Raw genomic sequence first — 15,165 nt, 5'->3', positions numbered from 1 at the left:
GCATTGACAATTTATCCTAGTGCAAGTACCTTATTTTTTCTAGGGAAGTGGCATCTTGAGATAAAATAGAAGTAGTGTGGGCCTATACCAATGAAGATGTATTCACTTGAGAAAAAAGACGCCATGTGACGTGGAAAAAAAAATCGCATTTTTTTTTTGTCATCGTAGACTGAATATAGGTGTCTGTCATCCATTCTCACTGACAATGAGTTCATGACCATGAATCACAAATAAAGACACAGTTGCGAGGTAACCTATCACGTTGGTCCGATAATGATTCCACCGCATACATACCCCTTTCGCCACACCCCTCCCCCTTCGATGGTATCCAACACCCACGGTTGTTACCAGTGACTCCACGTAAGCTTATTGTGTCGAAGGCTGTGCCTATACGGAATCGTGAAGACGTACCGCATGCAATAACATTAATTAGCAGAACATAGTTATCTTTTCTTTCTTTCTTTCTTTCTTTCTTTCTTTCTTTCTTTCTTTCTTTCTTTCTTTCTTTCTTTGTGTGTGCTAATGGGGGGGGGGGGTTGTAACATATGCGTCGCAAATAGGCTGAGACTTGTATTTGGTTTCTTCGGTGGACGCTTAACTGACCAACTATGTAGTGATAAAGTGATGTCATGCCGCCTAAATTTTCATAACAACATTAGTTCGTTAAGTGTCGCGGTTTTTTGCTCTCTCGCTTTTAATTTTTTTTTTGACCCAAAGCTCCTAAAAAATCATTTCATTCACTGGCTCATGTTGTTCGTTATTCGGGCAGAGACACAACAGAATCTTTGCAACTCGTTGTCATGTCTATGCACGTGCACGCTTGGAGTTTCTTTGGACGAAAAATGACTGTGCTTACATGGTTTAAGGGTCTTGAGCTGTCTAGTTCTCGAGAATCTAATTTACAAACAGGAAACCATGTCCTTAAACCTGATTCTGCGAATGAACACATAAGATGTACTTCCCATCTCCGAAAGAGAGGGGAAAAAATGATGCAGAAAACATTTGATAAGTGGGCTAAAAACAAGCAAACAAAAAAGGGAAACTTCCTATCCACTTTAACTTTAAAGTAGAAAGAACTTAATGGTATAAGTTCAATCACATTTCACATTCATATTGTATAAGACACTATTTTTACAACTATTTGAATGTATGATTTATACTTTCAAACATTCCAGTTAAAATAGCTATGTGTTAATGACTTAACATGTAATATAAGATGTTGTTTAAACAGACGACGGAGTATATACTGGTGATACACATCCATAAGTAAACATTCCTGTCAGTAGCATATAGACGAGAATAACATGCCTCTGTGTACTTATTTCTTGTTTATCTTCTTCTTATGTTACAGATGATGGTGACGTTGAAAGATTGTGTTACATTTGCGATATGTACCAGTAGGTTGTTGATTCTGGTCATGTTTTTGTTTGGCTACCATCTGCCCATCTCCACTTATATGAATCTAGTATGCAACATGACTCAATCACTTTCATGAACCCTAAGATTGCATGTCATCCTTCATCTTTGTGAAGAGAGGAAGAAAACCTCTTCTTTAAACTAAAAAAGAGGATGCTAACATTTTCTTAACCACGCACTATTTAATTCATCTCACCATAGCACCACTTCATGTCGCTGTAACCTAAGTCAAGTCACATAGCATTCTGAAAATGATTAACGTGTATGTCTGGCGATGAAATATTGCAGTCGTCACAACTACCACCACCTTTCGTGCCGGGAATGGTTGTTATGTTCTCTGTTCCACTCACGTATGTGGTTTCTTGAATGAATGTTGAGTTTCCTCTGTAACTGATGAAGAAGCAATGAGTAAGTGATAAGCTATCCGTCGTCGGTAGTGCATATCGTTAAAAAAAAAGACCTACAAAAAACCCCTTCCGCACGAGTTATTACAACAAGAGCCTTGAGTAAAGACCAAGGACGCGTCCCTATTGTTAATGTGATGGCACGCTAACGTTAACAGATATGAAAAAAAAAAGTATAGGGGTGGGAGCAGAAAGAAGATAGTGCTTGATACATCATGAGATGATCCGCATTGTGACACGGACTATTAAGTTTTGCCGTTGTTTATCTTTCCTTCTTCCAACTAGCCTGGCCCCTGGAGACCGAAGTGAAGACCTCTGAAGAGAAGAGTTGATATGCAAATAAGTTTACATTATAATGAATATCTAATTCAGCTTAACATTTGTCTACAAAGTTGATTATGAATACATATATCTTTTGAATAAATAGGATGTAGTGTTTTAACGTTGTTACTCACAAATATTTTTATCTTTCGTGTTACAGCACTTGATTCAGCGTCGACTTTCCTGTCAATCTCAATCACTGTCTTAATCCTCGCCATCACCCTTCGTTAATCCAAATCGGATTTTGATCTTTGGTGGTATTCCGGTATAATCACCCTCCACTGTCGCTACTTTAATTAAGATTAGTATGATATACGCCATTCCCGCACTATACCATGCAGCATCCATCAACGATATCCTGTGTCGAATGCGGAATACACTATTTCCTCTATACACATATCATGCAATCAATTTTTCTCACTTTCATCAGCTTTCGATTTTATCTTCATCCTTTCATTTTTCCTGACTTCCTGTCTATATTTATCCATCTCTCTTCCCCCTCCCCCCCCCCTCTCTCTCTCTCTTCAATACATCATTATAATAATGTAGAGTTCTTTGTGTTACATGTCTATATGCTTTTTGTTAACTTATGTAATATTATTCAAGTATTTTCCACCATTTTTTCTTCGGCAGTTCTATGCCTCATGCTTTGTATCATTCATGATCCTTCTTCTTCTGCAACACACTTCTCATCATCGTCGTCATCATCATCATCATCATCATAATCGATATCATTGTCATCGTCCGTATTAGCCTCATTGACGACAACATCAACATCCTCATCTTCCTCCTCCTCCTTGTAATCATAATAATGATAATAATGATAACAATAATGATGATGATGATGATGATGATGATGATGATAATGATGATAATGATAATAATGTTAATAATAGTAATAATAATGACTATTACCAGTGGTACAATCAATAAACATCTAAATTGTCCGAAACTTCCTCATCATCATCCTATCAGTTTACGGTTTATGAGAGGTCTTGCCGTCTCGTTTACAGTCCTCATATTACACCGTCTTCTCTCTCCAAAGAAAAAAAAAATGAATAAATCAATAAGTAATCGATAAAATCATTGCTTTAGTTGACTTCCCAGTGGATTAGATTCTTTCGGTTTATAATAATGAACCAAATATCCCAGACCAATTATCGCGTTGTACCGAGTTTCGAACATATAATACGCAGTCCAACATCCATAACCCGTCTTTAAAGAAAAATTATGCAACGCCTTTGAATTAAAGGGATGAGAAAATGGTATCTTTAGGCAGCCTTTGCTCATGTCACTTTTTGTCATGTCCGAGAGATGTTGGATAAGGAACAACTTGCATGCAACACATACAAGGATAAAAATATGCCTTTAAACTGTGTATTGTGGAAATATACATAATAATACATGAGACATTTCTTGCACCTTGTATGTATGCGTTTGTGTATGTGTGTATGTGTGTGTGCCCGCGCGCAGACATATTATATATATTTTTGGCACATTAAAATTTACATTGTCATCAAACTTCACAGGAATACACGAAAACATGGTCAAATACAGAAGTACAAGCAAAGATTAGTGAACTCGTACATACGCGTATGCAAAATTGCTCAGCCATCAAATCTCTTTAGTACGCGATGAAGTGAATTCGGACATGAAATTTATAAGAATGTCAGGATTTCATCTCTGCAATTAAAGACAAAGAGCCAACCTGTCAAACTTTTCTCTGAAAATCATAGATGTAACAAATCACACAAACTACACACATGCACACACACACCACACACACACACACACGCACACACACACACACACACACGCATGCACACACACACACACTCACTGACAGAGAAGCTTCTTTTTTTAAATCCGTATGGACAAGAGTGTTCCTTTATAAAACAAATTGCACTTGACACAGCTAAGTAATGTAATATATCAGATGCGTAGAAATATATTATACTAAGTACATGATATATTTCAAGGATCAGATGCAATGTCATTCTTATTGATGCCCTGGTCTAGCTGCCCCTCCCTGCTGTTTTGCCTTCATTTTGCTGCTCGTTCCCCAGCTGTTGGCGCCTTGTTTGCTTGCGGCGCACACAAGTGGGTGCTCCAACATCCGCCAGTGAGATCCATGTATCTCCGTGGACCGTGGCACACATTAGTATTGAGCGCCAAGGAAAGCCCCCGTTTACTCGTCCGCACCAGGCGAGTGGCGGACTGAGCAGGGAGACGATAATATGACGGCTCGGTCAATTGCGCGTACTTGAGCCTCGAGTGCATATCGGACGTCGCTACTTGCTAATGTCAACATTGACCGATAGATTGAGTGATGGTGGAGGTGGAGGGGGGGGGGGGGGGGGAGGAGAATGGAAAGTGGAGGAGATGGAGATTTGTAAGCAAATACACTTGAGTATGATAATCTGAAGATAATGGAAGTAAAGAGGCGTATAAACCATTTCAGACTGTAAGTTCCGATAAGCAGCAAAAAGGAATATTATAAAGGTCACGTTTATCTTCTGATTTCCGGATCTTGGTCCTGATTTTTAATACGTGATTAAATATACGTCATTTCAACGTCTCATGAAATTTACTCTCTAGAGCTATGTGGAAAGTGATATATCAAAGATAGGTATAAAGATGGGCAAAAGGGAAGATAACAAAATGACAAGAGACAAAGAAAGAAAAAAGAAAAGAAGAAAGAAAGAGGGAGAGGCGGGAGATACTACCGGAAATGTTATTCCCTGGTTTAAGGTAGAGAGACAAAAAGGGCATTGCACTTTACACGAAGTAGTTTCTCAGGGTGATGCAATGTAATCATTTTTTGTATCTCGTCAAATTTGCCTGAATTATGATGGTGACGAAGGAGGGATGAGTTGTTAGATGCGTTACGCAATAGTAACGGAATGATGTGTGTGTAACAGCAAAAAGGACGTAAGAAACAATAGGTATGTTCAATTTTGTATTTACGTGTGTGCGTTTTCTGTGTTTATTCATGCTTTCCGTATGCTTCTGTAGTTTTTGTATTTACTTGTCCTAGCGCCCTGGTGTTGGTTTCTTCATCTTATGCAGTCGTTGAGGTGAGATGTATGTCACAGCAATTTTAAGCAACTAATGGAATCCCAAGTTATTATCTGCTATTGTTTTCTACCTCTTCTTCTTCTTCTTCTTCTTCTTCTTCTTCTTCTTCTTCTTCTTCTTCTTCTTCTTCCTTTTCTTATAATTTTTCCTCTTCTTTTTGAAAAAAAAAGGAACCGAACATTTTGCTCTCATAAAAGCTGTGGAAAAAGTTATCTTAGACCCACTAAACGACCAAACACAAATGGAAAAGTTATTTTAAAAACTGCATCGTTCACTTCAGATTTGATTTCAGCTTTACAATTTCGGCTATCAAATCTCATTCTCAAAGGTCAGTTATCATAATGAGATGAAACACACATTATTGAAGTGCTGGGCCTGTAAAAGATTCTGTAGACTGGATAATAATAGAAAGAGCTTATTCGTTTGTTTATTAATTGTGCAAGTAATGTGTGCATTTCTTGTAACCTACATAAATACGACACGACCGACAGACTTCCTAACGCTCATTGCACCGATCAAGACATTAGTCAAAGTTCTGTTCATCCATGTTGTGCGTGGAAGTGCGATTTGGTCCCTACTACGATAGCATGCTCGCTGCTCGCTTGAACGCTTCATTTGCAATTTGTTTCTCGTTCTGTACTCAAGTCGTCCTTGGTTTTAACTGCGTTTCGTTAGTTTCTGGGTCAAATGCATTGACTTCAAAGTGGTTTTTATTGCTGCATTATTTCAGATTTGGGTATTTTGCTTTGTTTTCGCTATACGCTCGCAATATCCAGTAGTGGAATCACTATGCTTATTTGTTTATTTCTACCTGTATCACGTCTATTTCAATTCAAGCATTTTTGGCATCTTAGATTGCTGTACCACATGCGAGTTACGAAGTTGAAATTATATTACCTCCAAAAGCGAAGGAATTTACGCCAATAGCTCGTAATTTTCTGCGCTCTACCTGTCGTACATCCGTCCTTTTATGTTGCTATTGTGTCTAGGCCAGAAAATGTATTTATAGATTTTCCTTTCCTAGACAACAATAGACCTGGAAGATATGAGGACCAGGTTGATAGGTCTACATATTGCCGACTGACAAAACCGAATATTGGTGTAAAAATAATTACATCAATACTTCGCTTTTGTGAATGTTAAATCGAGCATGGCCTTTTTTTTTCTTCTTATTGAGATATACATTCCATTTGCTTGGAGGAGAAGGGAGAACGATAGCTATTTTTCTGCGGTCGTCCATAAATGACTTCGAAATATCATGGCTATAAGTCAGCAAATACAAAAAATGGCGGAAGTCGGAAGCAAAATAGAATTATTGGGTGGAGGAGATTCTCTCACTTGCAGCCAAAGGGTACGAGAGAGGGAGAGAGATATAAGTACTGTAGTCACGTGACATTTTTGTTTACTGCGCGTCGATTTCCCAGGCGGGTCAAAGTAATTTGTTCCAACAATTCTCCTCTTGACCCCGACTTCGGCTCATTCATGCTTGTTTTGAATAAGAAACAAATTGGGAGAGATGGGTGGCTTTTCACTTCTGTCTGTGTGTGTGTGTGTGTGTGTGTGTGTGTGTGTGTGTGTGTGTGTGTGTGTGTGTGTGTGTGTGTGTGTGTGTGTGTGTGTGTGTGTGTGTGTGTGTGTTTTTTTTTCGCCCCTCTCCAAGCCATTAAGTATAAACGACTTTCAAATCGAGATCGAGCGCACTTATACATACGCCATCATAACAACTTAATAATGCTGATTTGTGCACTGAAATTGGTGATCATGGAGTCGTGGGAGAACCACAAATGGCGGCTTGTTGTTTGTCTCAATGTCTAAAGTCTTAATATTCACATCAACATTTTGCGTAATTGCGTATATCATTCTGATAAGATGTTGTGGGTACAACAGGCACTCTCGATCTAAAGAAGTTCTGTTGTGGTATTTACATCATGCTAAGTTTGTCAGCGTATATTCTTATGACAAAATGAATTGAAGAGGTATACCTTGAATTAAAGTACCTACATGTAACTTCATACCGGGTATAATCAATCATAGTCATTATTGCCGTCAGTGCGAGTATAAACACCATTTTTTTAAAGCTGGAACATTGACACACAGACGCGAGCGCGCGCGCGCACACACACTCACACACACACACACGCACACACAAGTAAACGAAAAAATAGTGTAAGATAAAAATGCCTGTTTTTGCGTAATATTTCTTTCAAGCTCTATCATATATTTCTGATGTAATTTCCTTTGTTTACTTTTTGATTTCTTAGGGCAGTTTTCTTCTCTTGTTGGGCCGTGTTTTACCTAAATTATTATATTCGATTGGCTTTTGTGATACAAACGTGTAATATAGTCTTCCGCTTCCTTGCATAGTGAAGTATATGCGTCAGTATAATTATGTCCACAAGAATAGCGAAGACAGTTGTTCAAAAGACATGGGTAATGCAAATACATGTTGACTTGTGTTGATTGAAGATACCTTGATCATCTCTTATGTGGCCAAAAGAATATCTAAGCAGGCGCCATATATCTATGATAAAATTTCAGTTATTTTTCTTAATTTCTTCACTTGAATACGCCCACACAAAAAAAAAAACTCTTCCAAACCAAGATTCCATCGATGATGTTATCTATCAGTCATTGCTAAAGTGCTAACATCAATAACAAAAGACCACTGGAACTCGCCTTCCCTTAAAGTGAACATTACGTGTATCCCATGCAATGTCTGTTGTTAATCGTATTAGTATCACTGAAACATGCAAGTTATGCTCAATTCAAGGGAAAGTTACATTGTAGTGCCTTTTGTTAATCATATCACTTCCTGTCAGCACTGAATGACAGATGATGTCAATGACAGAATCTTAGTGAAAAAAAAATATAGAAAAAAGTGAAAAATAGTGAAAAATATGAAATATATTTTACATACATTCAAATGTTCTTTTGACCACATAAATGAGGACAAGAGTAAACTAAATCAACGCAGGTCAAAACGCATTCGAATTGCACAGGTCCTTTGAATTAAGTCTGTGTTTATTCAAAGATATTACCGAATTTCCGAAGTCAGCCTTGTATTTTTCCAGATTCACCAAAAAAAAAAAAAAAAAAAAAAATGAATCGATGAATAAATGATTTCTGCTGGTACAAATGCCATGTTACTATCTAATATTAAACTGTATGCGTATTACAAACATCAAAATGAATGAATGTTAACGTTTGCTTTTTGGACGTGCAGGAAAATAATTACTCTTCATGTTGTTAGTTAGACGTGTAGAGCGATTTTTTATGTAACGTCTGCTATTAGAAAAGTAATGTTTGAAACAGGTTAATTAATATGAATATGATAAAAAGAAGCTTAATGGTAACACACACTCCACAATAGTAACAGGTCAACCCTGAGCTCTTAAATCTAATATGCCTAAAAGGCAAAACTAAACCTTAAAAAAAAAAAAGCACAGCAAATTTTCAATGCTGGACTGACACGAAGCTAAAGTTCTTGAGGTAAGATGAATAGGCGTGGAGAGGATGAGACGTTATTATACCCTCCACTCTTTTATTCATTGCAAATGATTTTTGTTTCTTTCATAAAGGGAAAGAAAAAAAAAAGCTTTCATGAAAATTGATTAGCTGTTGACACCGGTCTAATCACATGCCGAATAGGGGCCTAAAGTAATGACAAAATATGCTTCACATTGAAAGAATTGGGCTTCGTCGACTAAAAAGCAATTAGCTGAAATGAAATAATGAGGAGGGTACATCAGCGTAATTGCTTATTGGAGCCCCATTCTGACAAGCACTAACACTGGTATAGCCAAAGGAGAAAAAAAAAATGAAACTACATTCGAACGCTTCTACGACACACACACAAACACACACACATGCTCACACGCACTACGTTGGTGGATGTAAGCTCATTGTCCGCTCGAAGAACAGACACCCTTCAGAATTACGTTCAGACAAGACAGTGGTCTTAAGCCTTTCATCTCCAGCACATAAAAAAAAAGCATAGCCTGTACCGAAAACATGTTTTGCAGAACAATTACAGATGGTAGTGAAAGGATTAAAAGAAAGAGCTCTTGGACAGCGGTAGCAAAAAAAAAAACCCAAAAAACAACAACAACAAAACAAACAAAAAAAAAGTCGAATTGCTGAAACTGTGAGTGCGATCGTCGAAGTTTTGGCTCTGTTTGGCTTTATCTTTTTAGTCCGAGCAATCAATGGGATGACTTTTCAAGAAGGATTCACTCCGAGAGATTGTCTGTCTTTTTTTCCAATAATGACAGATTATTCCTGTTCATGTCGGAGGGGGTCACAAATTACAGAAGACAAAGCACATTAGAGTATAGATCCACTCCTCTTCGTCGTCCCATCTCACGAAGCATTGCGCGAAATTCGTATTTGTGCTCGCCACTCTGCAATCAAATATTCGTCATTAAAATGTGTGACGGGACAATCTAGATAAATATGGGTTACGGGGGGGGGGGGTGGGGAGGGAGAGGGGCAGGGAGTGCAAACGACAGGGGTCGAATGGCATAAAAAAAGAAGGGGGAAAGTGATGGTCGCAGGAGGATAATGAAAGTAAAATGAAGGAGGGAGGCACAGAGTGAGAACGAGAGAAGGATATTAAAAAAAAAATGCAATTGAAGGTGAATGGATTAAGGATGAAAGTTCAGTCAGTTAGCAACAGGACAGTATACTCGGTACCTTTACTTTTTGAAATCTCTCTTTGTCTTATTGGCTATCAAACAAAGGTGTTACAATTTCAGGCGGGTATGGTATGTCTTTTAATAAAAGCTAAAAAAGATAACAATAACGAAGTTGGGATTCTGTAATTACTATAATGCATGACATAAAAGGAAAAAAATAAACCAAACTGAGTTGAGCGACCGTGATCTTGCCAATTTGAAAAAAAAAAAACACTGCATGGAGTATCATCTATTGTGTACTATTGAAGTTTTGCGATGTGATATCACATATAGAATCACTGATTATCTAATATTTGCAGCAGCACGTACACGGTGGCATGTGTATGGAAGAGATACGTAAGTATTTATAATTACGCCGGACGAACGTTCCATGGAGCAAGAATATTCGCAGTTCAAAACTGGAGTCCGCGTCATTTTACCCTCGCGGGCAAGGTGAATAAAAGGGGAAAAAAAGAAAAGTAAAGAAGAACACAACAGCAGGACTACAAATAAGGAATTAGGCTATTATTGATTCTTAATTATGTTTCAACACAAGCATTCACACAGGAATATTTCCATAAAATTTGGGTGATTTTTTGGTAATTTTGCACGAAGTAAACAGTATCCTACGATTAAACTTTTGTGTCGAAATTGTATCCTATATCAAAGTTCAAGAAGGGATGGTACAGTATTGGTGGAGATGAGAATTGGGCTTTTGATTTTTTGCGAGATACCAAGAAAACACTTATGAAATAGTACAGAGCATACCATCCTAAAAGGAATTCAAAGTTTATTTGATGAAAATCGGGCTTGGAATGACTGAAACGTCCAAAAACAAGGTAAAACAAAGCGATCGAAAAAAAAAGTGTGTGGGTCCCACACTTTATTAGCTCTGTTTTGGATATCTCAGCCATTTCAAAACCAATTTTCCTCAAATTACGTTGATTCCCCATGGAATTACATGCTCTTTCATATTTCATAAGAGGTTTCTCATTATCTCACCAAAAATGTTAGAAACCTGAAATTAGGTCTCAACCAAAACTATACGATCCCTTTCAAAGTTCAAAATTCAATTTCATTTTCATTTCCATCAAATAAACTAAGAAATTATATACAGTGTATAAGCAGAACATATTTGTAATAAATGCGAGAAGAGAAAGGGATTTCAGCTCTGTGTACGCGTCATTGCAAATAAAATGACAGCACAATATCAATCATGATTGCCTTGGCAAGACATTGAACACCTTTCTTCAGTTGGTTTAGTCGTTCGACTGTTCAGATGAAATTAGATATAGCATCCTGCCTAGCGAGGAAAGAAACATTTGATTAAACTGACTTAACACATAATACTTAGTATCACGTATCACACAGTCGAATATTTGTATTTTTTCGCAATTCTGCTGAAACATGAAAACAAAATCTTTTAGGCTTATCTTCTACTCAGATCTTTTGAAATTTGTTCTTTTCACGTGCTCTGTTTAAAGAAAAACAATACGTAAAAAAAAGAATTGAATCGTATTGAATTGACAAGACTCTTTCATGTCCTTTGCATTCATGGAGTTACAGTTAAAGAAACGAACTTACTAAAAGAAATAGAGGGAAATGGAGCTTAAGGTGTATATACAGTTTGCTTCATATATACGTATGCACTCATACGCATAATGCATGATATACGTGATTCTATAATGTTAAAGTGCAAATAAAACATATAAAACATATAAAATATATATTTTGAGGAGCAATCTGTATATTGCATCAATGCAAATGTATACATTCACATTTCACATGAATTAATTCTCATATTTGTTCTATTCCGCAATTCACACAATTAATGTCTTATTATGGTATTTTAATGATTAACTTGTATGACGCGGTACAATGAATGATGAAGAATTAAAAAAAAAGTAAAACAAATAAAGACATTTAGGAACACAGGAAGAGAGGGAGAGAGAGGGGGACGAAAGGTAACTAGAATACCTATGCGTGTATAGGAGATGATGAAGATTCTTATAAAGTTTGCTTGCAACGATAAGTACTGAAAAAGAGACGATACACGAAGGCATAGATAAGCTTAAGCTATAGACTGAGTGTAACACCAATCGAGGGTTGATCGGACTTTACAGGCGACAATATTTGACAATCAAATCGCCCGAAAACCGAATGGGATCGGGCAGAGCGACTCGCGGCGGAACGAAAAGCAAACACTCCCAAACAGCACTGTCTGCAAACGAGCAATTTTCTCGATGGAGATGGCTACTACACACATGCCCACAGTTTGAGCTTCCCCCGTCGGGTTTTAATTGCCCTCGCGTTCGACTCGTCCAGGTCGAGCCGTACAACGCTCCACGTCCGGGATTATGGAAAAAAAAGAATACTGAATTGCGGCTTGAAGACGACACTGCCACCACTGATGACTGCTAATACCAATCTCACTACGTCTAAGAAGATAGATATGACATTAACTCCCTTTGTCCACCATTACTGCTTTTAACAGTTTGTAGAGAATGCCTCGGTGTGCTCTCCAACTGTTTGTTTTCTGTTATTTTTTTGTTGATCATTTTCTGACATCCGTTAAGGAACTCAGCAATAATCATCCAATCATCAACGATATTATTTTGTTTGTATCCCGCCTGTTCAGCAGTAGAAAGAAATTACTTTAACTAGTCGTATTCATATATAGTCTAAACAAATATTAAAGTACTTTTTCATGCATATGTCTGCTACTGTGGTTATACACTGATGCTTACACATATGATTAGAGTTATTAAAACTGATTGGTCACCCATTGCCAATTGAGCACAGCGATTAAAACGTAATGTCTACAAACAAAATGCACGGTTGCATCCCCTCGTGTCAATGTTTTTATTTCCGGGTCACGGATGGGCGCGCGGTTAGCCTTGTGTAGAAGTGTAGAAATGCAAGATGGTTGGTAAGAGCACTGTGTAGAGAGAGTCGTGCTGATTTTCAACCGTTTTTACAAGCGTTATGATCACTGAAATGCATCGAGTCAGCACCCTTAACACAGTTTCAACCTTCACTGAAGGTATGGCAAAACCAGAAATTGATCCACTTAATTAAGTCCAATTTCGACGTACCGTATTCATTTTGACTAATTATCCTATAAGTACGAGATTGATAAGCATAAAATTAGACTAATTTGATTATCACAGCAGCCATCGCAGCATCTACGTTGAGTTGTAAAGATTAGTATAAAATCAAATAACAACCAGAAGGCAATAACACGTCATTATTGAGAGAAATTTAGGATTTTAGGTTTTACGCTTTTAGGATTTTTTGTGTCATTTTCAAAGCTGTGATAAGCCACATTTCAATGATGATTGAACATTAAATGGACATTATAACCGTATCTTTTCCGTAGCATGGTCAATTCAGTACCACCATTATGACTAATATTGCAATTAGTGGAATTACTGTACTAATTTATTATTATTCATTAAATCGTATCCATTGTTACTACCAGTATCATTAGTCCCTGTACGAATGTGTAACTTTTTTTTTTTTGGGGGGGGGGGAGGAGGGGTAGAATTAACTTGGTGATGTGGTCGTCGCACAAAATTCAGACGTGGATAAGGTTTACACTAAGTCTAACATTGCAATATATCTGTAAACTTTGTCAATAAGGAAAGACGACGTAATAACAGTCAAAGAGAGAAAGTGAACAATAAAATATTCGCGCTTAAAGAGTAGCTAATTTTGAGTTTGAATCGAGCGACATTCGTATGATTTAAATACCCTTACGATGTGGTGCAGTCGATCCAAATCAGGCATAATGTGTGTGTGTGTTTGCTAACCAGGAGCATAATACACTGGCCTGTTGATTTATAAATCCTTGTATGATTTTGTGCATGTGCGGTATTTATTCTATACAGACAGCTCATTATGAAGAGGTGGAAAAAAAAGTGAGTAAGAAATGAAAAGGATTAGATTGAGCTTCCTGTTGATAATAATGTCCGTGGTAGTGATTGTGGTGATAACGATGATAAATATCAAGGAGATGTCCCGGTCGAGAAAGTCTTTGATCTAACCAAGTGACTAACTATTTTTCTGAGAATTCATCTCGCGAGACATTTTGTAGAAGATGTTCTTGAGGCTGCTGGGATCATCATGCAGCACGCATTTCGTTTAGACAAGGAAACGAACCTGACTAAACGAATAAGCTCACAACCCCAATCATAAATGAGATGATTTAGAAATATTTGTATACAGCTCATGTTGTTGTGGTGATGGATTATTAGTGTACCGTAATAAATAATTCACGTTGGGCATAAAAACTCACCGTACGCCGGCGGCCCGTACCACCCTGGATACGCAAACATCTTCGATTGGTTGTCACCAGTCACGACAGCCAAAAACAGGAGACCACAGTCGGTTAAAATGACACGCAACCACTTAAGTATAAGCAAGATAGAATCTCAGCTAGGTAACGGTATGGGAGAAAGTCACGGAGGGAAAGTGGCGCCTTAGCAGAGTCCCACGGCGGAAACTGAGTGCGTGACGTCAGTCATAAGCCACCGATAAAAGCCTGTTGCTCGTGAGGTTGGCGGCAGCTATGTGAGCCCATGAAGTGAAACAGCGCTGATCATACATGTGCAACAATTTGCACCAGTGCGTCAATATATTATTTTGTACATTAGCGAGATTAACACGCCCGGGTAATGTTATGCGGCTGGGAGGGGTAAAGGTGCGACGAGGGAGAATTTCGCAGCGGCGCTGGAGGTTGGTATCTTTTTTTACTGCAACCAGGGAGCTCAGCGGTGCGAAGGGAGATCCTTGTCGGGGCGTCTCTGGGGAAGCAATCGGCCAGACCTGCCCCCCTTTTTTGGGAGAAGACAGCGATTAAAGTTTCACAAACTTGGGGGTTTGAGAACCGGCGATGATATTTCAAAACGCTTATTCTTCCGATGTGAGCTTCATGAATCATTCATTCGTCGCACCAGCCAAAGGCAAATGGAACAGCTATGAGAAGGGATGATCGTAGAGAGAGAGAGAGAAGAGAGGGAAAAAAGTCAATTTGAAAAAGAGCTGGTAAAGAAGCTAAATAGCACACTAATTTAAATACAGACGCTTGTAAAAGAAAAACACATTTATCATACAATGCAGTACGTGACAGTGCTTTTTTTTTCTGTCTATTTTTTTTCTCTTCTCTTTTAATCGGGTCTTACTGATGGACTTCGTGAGAGCATGGATGAAACCAGTCAGGAATGAAGAGAAATGGTGAAGAAGAAAAAAATCAGAGAAGGGAGATAAAGCGA

The sequence above is a fragment of the Diadema setosum genome, chromosome 5 (genome assembly GCF_964275005.1).
Source record: "Diadema setosum chromosome 5, eeDiaSeto1, whole genome shotgun sequence".
Taxonomy (NCBI): domain Eukaryota; kingdom Metazoa; phylum Echinodermata; class Echinoidea; order Diadematoida; family Diadematidae; genus Diadema; species Diadema setosum.
This window is presented reverse-complemented; position numbering follows the sequence as displayed.